The sequence below is a fragment of the Lithobates pipiens genome, unplaced genomic scaffold (genome assembly GCF_037356315.1).
Source record: "Lithobates pipiens isolate NorthernLeopardFrog02 unplaced genomic scaffold, aLitPip1_a1.2 Scaffold_22, whole genome shotgun sequence".
Classification (NCBI taxonomy): domain Eukaryota; kingdom Metazoa; phylum Chordata; class Amphibia; order Anura; family Ranidae; genus Lithobates; species Lithobates pipiens.
Genome location: NW_027507784.1, coordinates 40,726,608 through 40,736,155, shown reverse-complemented (window position 1 = coordinate 40,736,155; position 9,548 = coordinate 40,726,608).

The following is a 9,548-nucleotide window of genomic DNA, read 5'->3' as shown; positions in this document are numbered from 1 at the left end:
GACTCTTTTTTGACAATATTTTATTTATAAGCCCCTCAAAAAGAAACAAATTGAATATCAAATTTGTCCCCTAGACATCAGTAGGGTTCTAGAAAAAGGTTAGATTTTGAGGATTTGAGGACATTCTCGTACAACTAGCTGGAAATTGCACCTTCATAAAGCAATATCCCTTTTTTGTGGCTGTATTTTTACAGCACCAGAGTGTTAAAATACTAATAAAAAACTGTAGAGTTAAAAAGTGCCTTACCTTAATTTTGTAGGTTCCAGTCACCTTTTCATTACATTATACTGCCTCGTCTCTCAAATAACCAAAAACAACGTGTTTTTTTTTTTTGAGAGATAATGAACTTCAAAATATTCTTGTAAAATAAGCAAGGGTCAATATGCAGAAGCCTTTTTTATACAGCAGCCTTTTATGGCTATTATTTTACTGCCATACTTTGCACATCATAAAATAATCGTAAACTGACATGTGAAGAAACCGAATGATTTCTTTGAAACCAGGTTTACTTTCATTTTCTACAAATAACAACTCTGCTGCTCCTACTGCTTATTCATTGGCTTTTGCAGTTATTCAAATCTTCTAGCTCCAAGCTTTACACTAAACTAACTACAGTCTATTTTATATATTAAAGTGGTTCTAAAGATGTAATGTTTTTACCTTAATGCATTCTATGCTATAAGGAAAACACCTTTCATGATCAGTTCCCCCCAGCCCCCCTCCCCCCAGATACTTACCTAGCTCCTCTTTCAATCCAGGATTGTGCCCGAGATCAGCATCGCTGCTCTTTCTCTCTTTGCTCACAGGGACTGAGGCAGCAGCAGGAGACATTAACTCCTGCTGCTATCAATCAAATGCTGTGAGGAGGGAGTAGGCGATGGGGCAGAGTCTATGGACATATAGAGCTTGGCTTGCAGCAAGCCCGCAGGTGTGCCACCATAGGAAGTCACTTTTTATGTTGGCACACTAAGAAGAGGAGCCAGGAGCACCGGCGAGAACCCCCAGAAAGACAATATCTTTGCACAGAGCATGTGTGTATAACATGTTTTTTATTTTAATTTAAAAAAATCCTTTCATAATGCTTTAAACTTGATGTTCATTTTCAGAAACTGGATTATGCCCTGTACACATGATAGGATTTTCCGACAACAAAATCCATATTTTTTTTCCGACGGATGTTGGCTTAAACTTGTCTTGCATACACACGGTCACACAAAGTTGGTCAGAAATTGCAAAACATCAAGAACGCGGTGACATACAACTTGTACAACGAGCCAAGAAAAATGAAATTCAATAGCCAGTGCGGCTCTTCTGCTTGATGCTAAGCATGCGTGGCACTTTGTGCTTCGGAATGTGTACACACGATCGGAATTTCTAACAACGGATTTTGTTGTCGGAAAATTTGAGATCCAGATCTCAAATTTTGTGTGATGGAAATTGCTATGGAAAATGTTTGATGGAGCCTACACACAATCGGAATTTCCGACAACAAGCTCCCATCGAACATTTTCCTTAGGAAAATCCGACCCTGTGTATGAGGCATTAAAGTTTTAAACTAGTGTTTTTGCTTAAGTCTGGAAAATGTTCTTATCAGCATGAGCGTCAATACTGGTTAGATTATGCACCCTTTCATGAGAACATATAGAACCGTCAATAATACATGTTTTAGACCCATAAAAAATGAGTGCACAATGCAATAAGGGCTTCACAAGGGGTTTGCTGATGTACATTTCCTACTCACATTTGGGAGACCCAAAACCTTTACGTACTTTCTTAAAACACACTAACAATACAAAGTTATACCAGTACATACTACTCCATTACTTTCTCCTCTTTGCTACAAAAAAACACCACCACTCTTTTTGAGATTAACCGCTGAACTAACCCCACACTCCAGGTCTCATTTCCTTAATACTAAATGTAATTTGCTTTTCTAAAGCTAGTTCTAAGGGACACTATATGCTTCAATAGGAGGAGAAACTTGGGAAGGCCTTACCTGAGGAGGATTAGGGGAAATAAGCACAGCTACAGCAGAAAACCAATGTAACACACTAGCTATAGAAAATTCATACAAAGTTATTTTGGTATCTTACACACACCCAAATTGTTAAAGAGGAGGGCCGGTTAAAATAATAAAAAAAAAAGTCAGCAGCTGCAAACACTGCAGTTGCTGACTTAATAAACACACTTACCTGTCCAGGGCGCCCGCGATGTCGGCCGCCCGAGGCCGACCCGTCCCTCGGCTCTCGGGTCCCGGCGCCGCCATTCCCTGTAAGGGAAACAGGCAGTGGAGCCTTATGGCTTCACTGCCCGTTTCCTACTGCGCATGCGCGAGTCCCGCAGCTACTGCGCATGCGCGAGTCCCGCAGCGCTTTCCGAATGGGACGCGCTGTGTTCTGGAACACACAGTTCCCAGAACACAGCGCAACCCATTACCCAGAAGACGCCGCGACGAAGACAGAAGACAGAAGATCTCCGCGGAGGAGGAAGAGGAAGATTAGGATAAAGTGCCTAGCAACAGGCATTTCTGGTAAGTAAAAAAAAAATATTTGTTTCATTTATTTTTTTTTTGATTTTTTTCAAATTTTTACAATTTTTTTGTTTTTCAGGGTGGCCCTCCACTTTAAATACTGACCTCAATACTTGCCATTATGTTTTGTACACCGTGGACAGGAAGATATCCCTGTCTACCCGTCTCCCCTCTTCCAACTCCTATCTCACCTTCTCCCTTTTCCTCCTGCTTCAACCTTTTCTTCTTTATTTTTTTATTCTTTTGCTTTAACTTATTTTCTTACTTTCTGCAATCTCAGCTGCCTGCATGACCATCTACTGTCACCTCTCTTCCTTCTTCTCTTTTCTTTTTTGAATCAGATTATTTTTATTAGCAAAAAGAGGAAAAAAACATTTCCATTGAACAAAAAAGATATCACAAGATGTTGGAGAGGACATAGAGTTATCCAGTCATACAGCCAGCCGGCCATATGATTTATGCATCATTACAGTGTATAAAGCTACAGTCCATACAAAATAAAAAGACATATTATAAAAACATATAACCGTGTCTGTCGTTTTGTAAGTTATTATATATTGAGCATGTTCTCTTTGTATTCTATTTCACAGCTTCGCTCCCAGCCTTCAACTGGACCACCGAGTGGGGCAGGGGTGCCACCCGCCTCTAAACAGAAGGGCAGGATTCACAGTGTTCATATATGAACTATCACTTAAAACTGAACAATATATCCGACCACTGCAGAGCAAGACATCACCACATCAAGTAAAAACAGGGGTGAACAGCGGCGCTAGATATGGTGATAACATAAAATTATATAGCAACTGGAATATAGGTATACATAAAATGTGTGTGAATAAGCACACATGATATTAAAACATTTGTTTAAAACATAATGTCCATAAATGATCCGAGATCTTGTATGATTAGCACCTGGAGGCAGCTCCCTTAGAGTGAAGCGATGAGCTCTGTGTAGAAATAGGAACAGAGGGGCGCCAGACTGAGTGCAGTATAAATCATATATTTAATAAAAACAAGTAACAGATAATAACCGAGGTATCATAAGTATTAAATACTTCTCAAAAGAATAAAATCGAATCTTCAGATAATAAAATGGTTAATGGATAATGCTGGTGATAAAAGGATAAAATCGAATCATCAGATAACAATGAATACCAGCATTATCCATTAACCATTTATTATCTGAAGATTCGATTTTATCCTTTTGAGAAGTATTTTTGGTCATGATATAACTTAGAACCTTAATATTATACCTAGCATAGAGTTCTCTCTTTCCTCCATTCTCACCATTTTATTAATTCATTATAATTTATAATAATCAATTGATTTCAAAATTGCTAATAATTTTCTTAATTCATTTGTAAGTTAATTTACTTATAAAAATGTATTCATTTTAAATTCGAGGTATATTTATATATTTTATATTTATGTATTTAATCAATTAGTGAATTGATCGATTTCTGCAAACGTTATAAACTTATCTTCCACTATTAATCAGCAAGCTTCTTACTCATATTTACATTCACTTCGGTCTCCAGCCATCTACCTCTTTGAATCTGTGTATTTGATTGACGGGCTGGCCAGCCCATCAGATCTCTCTGTTTCTATTTCCTCTGTAATATAAGACTGCCAGGTTTGCCAGCCAATCATGGTCTGATGAAGAAGCTGTAGCTTCGAAATGCATTACCATTCCTTGCCACTGTGAATAATCACACTTCCTGTTCCTGTGAAGTCACGACCAGCTGCTTCTTGTTTCCTGCCTCCTGGTTTCCAGCATTCTCTGGATCCCTGCAAGATCTCACCAGTGCCCCAGGCTGCAAAAGTAAGACTTTTATGAGACTCCAGGACTGGCGATTTTCACCACATACTGAACTCATCTAATTTAACCTGTGAGTTACTACTTGTTTTTATTAAATATATGATTTATACTGCACTCAGTCTGGCACCCCTCTGTTCCTACTACTATTACCACATCAAGTATATTGCTTCAGAGCAATTTGCACATGGAGCCCTAATGCATCTGTCCAATCAGTCACCCACCCTGTTTATCCGACTATCAACCCTTGTGGGTAAACAGATGACTAAGTCCTACCACTGAGTATTCAAGTTTGGACTAATTGGAAAGCGGCCAAACCAGGAACTTCCAGCTAGGCATCCCAAATTTTTTCAAACTTTATTGGACTACCTCAGTATTTATATGTCAGCTTCTCCCTCAGAAGAGAGTAATTTATGGCAGTGACCCATTCTGTGTGTGTAGGAGGTAATACTGAGAGCTATTTTCTAGCAATGAGTTTTCTGGCAAAAAACAGAACTCTGAGAGTGGCTGTGTAGGTGTGAGGTGTCTATAGTTCCTCGTCTAACCACCCAAGCAGGCAAAGCTTAGGGTCAATTTTAAATGTAAAATTTCATATTCTATTAATAGAGCTGATCACTTCAGACCAGAGTACCTTTGCAGTTTCGGAGATTTCCAAAGCAACTGGATAAGGCTACCATTGTCCACCAGACAACGAGGACAAAATGGATAGTCTCTTCTGTGCCATTTGTGTAATTTATATGGGGTACGGTAAGTTTGGTGAATAATGAATAATTGAGTGAGTTTTTGGGAAGAAGAGAATGACACCCTGAGTACATTCTCCAGTATAGTGGACCATTCCTTATCTGATATGTGTCCTATATCTCCCCCCCACAGCTAGCCCTACTTCTTCCCTTTTCACTAGCAATAAAACTATTGCTATGTTCTTGTGAATTTGAGGTCTAATTAAGCTAAATTATTTTTTCCTTTTTTTTTTTTTTACTGGAATTACTCATATTGGGGTATTGAATTATGCAAGGTAATTCTAAAAGCAAAAATACCAATTCAAACATGGACTACTGAATCTAAGGTTTTCTGTGAACATAGTGCTGTTCTGTAATACTATAGTGCCACTTCAACTCATCCCCCAAACTTGTAATTTAAAGGATTTGTATTTTTACAGCACCAGGTTGTTAAAATACTAATAAAAAATGTAGTGTGAAAAAAGTGGCTTACCTTCATTTTGTAAGTTCCAGTCACCTTTCATTCCATTATTCTGCCTTTATCTCAAAAGTATCCAAAAACAAAAGTGATTTTTTTTTTTTATACGGAGACGATCAACTTAAAAATATTATTTTAGGAGAAAAGTAACATAACCTGATGAAACCATAATGACATACCTCCATCCCTGGTAAGCATATGTAGAAGCAGGCTCCAGAAGAGCACACGCTATGTTTTTCAAAGTTAAAACTTTACTCAGACTACAGTTTGGGTAGGGTCTATTTGTCTAAATTAGACTTCTGTGTCAGTCTGACTGGGCTGTGAGATGTTCAGCCTGGCCACAGGGGGGGCACTGTCTCTGGTGGCAGGCATGGAACTATGGTCTGGTCAGGCGTTTAATTTATTCTCTCTCGGAGTCAGGTCAGTGGGAGTGGCCCTCTCGCTATGCCTTCTGGGAGAGGGTATTTAAGACACGGACGTCGCGTGGTTCGGGGTTCCAGTCCAGTATGAAATGCTGAGTACTTGGTCCTGGTCCTCCTGACCAGCCCCCAGGAAGGCTATGGCCTGGGGTGCGGATACACACGACTTTAATGCCTCGGGGCTGGCTAGCCCAAGGCAGGGAAACTAAAGGAGGATTCTGAGGTGGATGGGTGCCATCTCTGGTTTGGGAGAGACCCATTGAACTTCAAGCATTCCAGGGGAGGACTCTTTAGAAGAACACAATGTACGGGTTGGTTTTCTTAACAAGAGCCTGGAAGGGCTGAAGTAACCGAGAGAATCCGGTCTTGTGGATATCGCCAAGCTGGCTGAAAGATCCAGGTATCTTATAAGTGTTCTACAGCTTAGTTTCCCTACATGTTCTGTAACAACATCTGTGATAAAGACTTTGTTCCTGAGCAGAGGCGGCTCTAGACTTTGTGAGGCCTTAGGCAAAACTTAGACATGAGGCCCCATTCACGCCCATAATGGGAAAAATATTATAAAAACGATAACAATTAACTGTAAAAATGTGCATATATTAACTTAAATCCTATGAACTATGAATTCACAGTTTCTATAAATTTGTCTAACCAATTATTCTTTAATCAAATATTAAACATATGGTGGGTTGGTATATATATATATATATATATATACATGTTACACGCACACAGATATAGCTCAAATTGTGCAGCTGCCTGCTTATTATGCTCTGTGTTGTCTCGTAAATGTGAATTCATGCAGGAGATGGTCATAGACTGCGGAAAATGATACAGGAGATGGTCAGAGCCTGCGTGTGGACAATGATATAGGAGATGGTCAGAGACTGCGTGTGGACAATGATACAGGAGATGGTCAGAGCCTGCGTGTGGACAATGATATAGGAGATGGTCAGAGACTGTGTGCGGCCATAATACAGGAGACAGTTAGAGACTGTGTGTGGCCATGATACAGGAGACAGTCAAAGACTGTGCAGCCATGATACAGGAGACAGTCAAAGACTGTGCAGCCATGATACAGGAGATGGTCAGAGACTGTGCAGCCATGATACAGGAGACGGTTAGAGACTGTGCCGACAGTGATACAGGAGACAATCAGAGACTGTGCAGACAATGATACAGGAGACGGTTTTATGGTAATTACAAGCAAACCCTAACCTGGCTAACACGGTAAGAAAAGTTGAAGCCACAGACAGGGTGCTGACAGACAATCACACCAGAAAGATGCAGGAGATGGTCAGAGACTGTGCGGAAAATGATACTGGAGATGGTCAGAAACTGCGCAGCCAATGATACAGGAGACGTTCAGAGACTGTGCAGACAATGATACAGGAGACGGTTTTATGGTAATGACAAGCAAACCCTTACCTGGCTAACACGGTAAGAAAAGTTGAAGCCACAGACAGGGTGCTGACAGACAATCACACCAGAAAGATGCAGGAGATGGTCAGAGACTGTGTGGAAAATGATACAGGAGATGGTCAGAAACTGCGCAGCCAATGATACAGGAGACGGTCAGAGACTGCACAGACAATGATACAGGAGACGGTCAGAGACTGCACAGACAATGATACAGGAGACGGTCAGAGACTGTGCAGCCATGATACAGGAGACGGTCAGAGACTGTGCCGACAGTGATACAGGAGACGGTCAGAGACTGTGCCGACAGTGATACAGGAGTTTTATTATGGTAATGACAAGCAAACTCTTACCTGGCTAACACGGTATGAAAAGTTGGAGCCACAGACAGGGTGCTGAAAGACAATCACACCACAAAGATGCAGGTGATGGTCAGAGACTGTGCGGAAAATGATACAGGATATGGTCAGAGACTGTGCAGACAATGGTACAGGAGACGGTCAGACTGTGCGATCAATGATACAGGAGACGAACAGAGACTGTGCGGACAATGATACAGGAGACGGTCAGAGACTGTGCGGCCATGATACAGGGATAATCAGAGACTGTGCGGCCATGATATAGGAGATGGTCAAAGACCGTGCGGACAATGATACAGGAGACGGTCAGAGACCGTGCGGACAATGATACAGGAGACGGTCAGAGACTGTGCGGACAATGATACAGGAAATGGTCAGAGATTGTGTGGACAATGATACAGGAGACGGTCAGAGACAGAATTAGCATAATTGATAATTTAACTGTCTAATGCTTCTTCATCGTCAGCAGGTTTATGGACAGGGTAACACTGCTGTATTACTTAACTGTAATAGAGAAGGTGGTACTGTCACACCATTCTGGGTGTTCTGTCAGCCAGAGGAATATGAATCACAAAAAATATCTGCACAGAATTATAAATCTTTTGGTAGAGGAAACATTTCACATATGTGTGTGAATAGATGTTTGCCTGGCGTTAATTTTGAAAGCAGAATGAGCAAGATAAGCAGCAAGATAAATAATTAAAATAATTAAAATAAAATAAGCCCTCCAGTTTGAACAACAGCCAGCCTCATTAAATGGCATTCAACTGGAATGTACATGCCCTCAGCCTGTCATTCAACAAGTAAGGAGAAGGGCACAATGATGATCCCATCCAGTGGTGGCTGGCGCTCAAAATTTTTGGGGGGGGTGCAAACAAACTGTTTCATCAAACGCAGCCACTGTGCCCATCAAACGCAGCCACTGTGTCATCAAACGCAGCCACTGTGTCATCAAACGCAGCCACTGTGCCCATCAAACGCAGCCACTGTGTCATCAAACGCAGCCACTGTGCCCATCAAACGCAGCCACTGTGTCATTAAACGCAGCCACTGTGTCATCAAACGCAGCCACTGTGTCATCAAACGCAGCCACTGTGTCATCAAACGCAGCCACTGTGCCCATCAAACGCAGCCACTGTGCCCATTAAACGCAGCCACTGTGCCATCAAATGCAGCCCCTGTGCCAATCAAACGCAGTCACTGTGCCCATCAAACAAAGCCACTGTGCCATCAAAAGCTACTAAGGTCCAAAGAGAATAAGAGAACCAACCTTCAGTATGGTGGAACTATTTTAATCCTATTGATCCAGGCAAACCAAAACCTCAGTAAAGCAGATGACAAGTTATTTTTACAATATGGGAAAATAAAACTGTACATGATACATGAACTATTATTAATTTGAGAAAAGAAGCACTTTGCCATGAATGAAGAAGCTACTCCAAGAATTGATAATATGACCTAAAGCCCATGCAGAGATAATATAGTCTTTGACTTGGGGGTGCATTGTTGTAGTTATATAATATATATATGCACTGTAATATATATATACATATATATATATATATATATATAATATTGTGCTTTTGGCTAAGTCAATGCTGTATTCTAACTTGACATTACATTGGAGCAAGTACAATTTACATAATTATATATATATATATATATATATATATATATATATATATATATATATATATATTACAGTTATAGACACTACCTACTACACTACCTACCCCTGCTCCTCGCCTTGGTGACTAAAGGTAGCAGGATTTAGAGAAGCAACACACAATGTTCTCTCTCTGCCCTG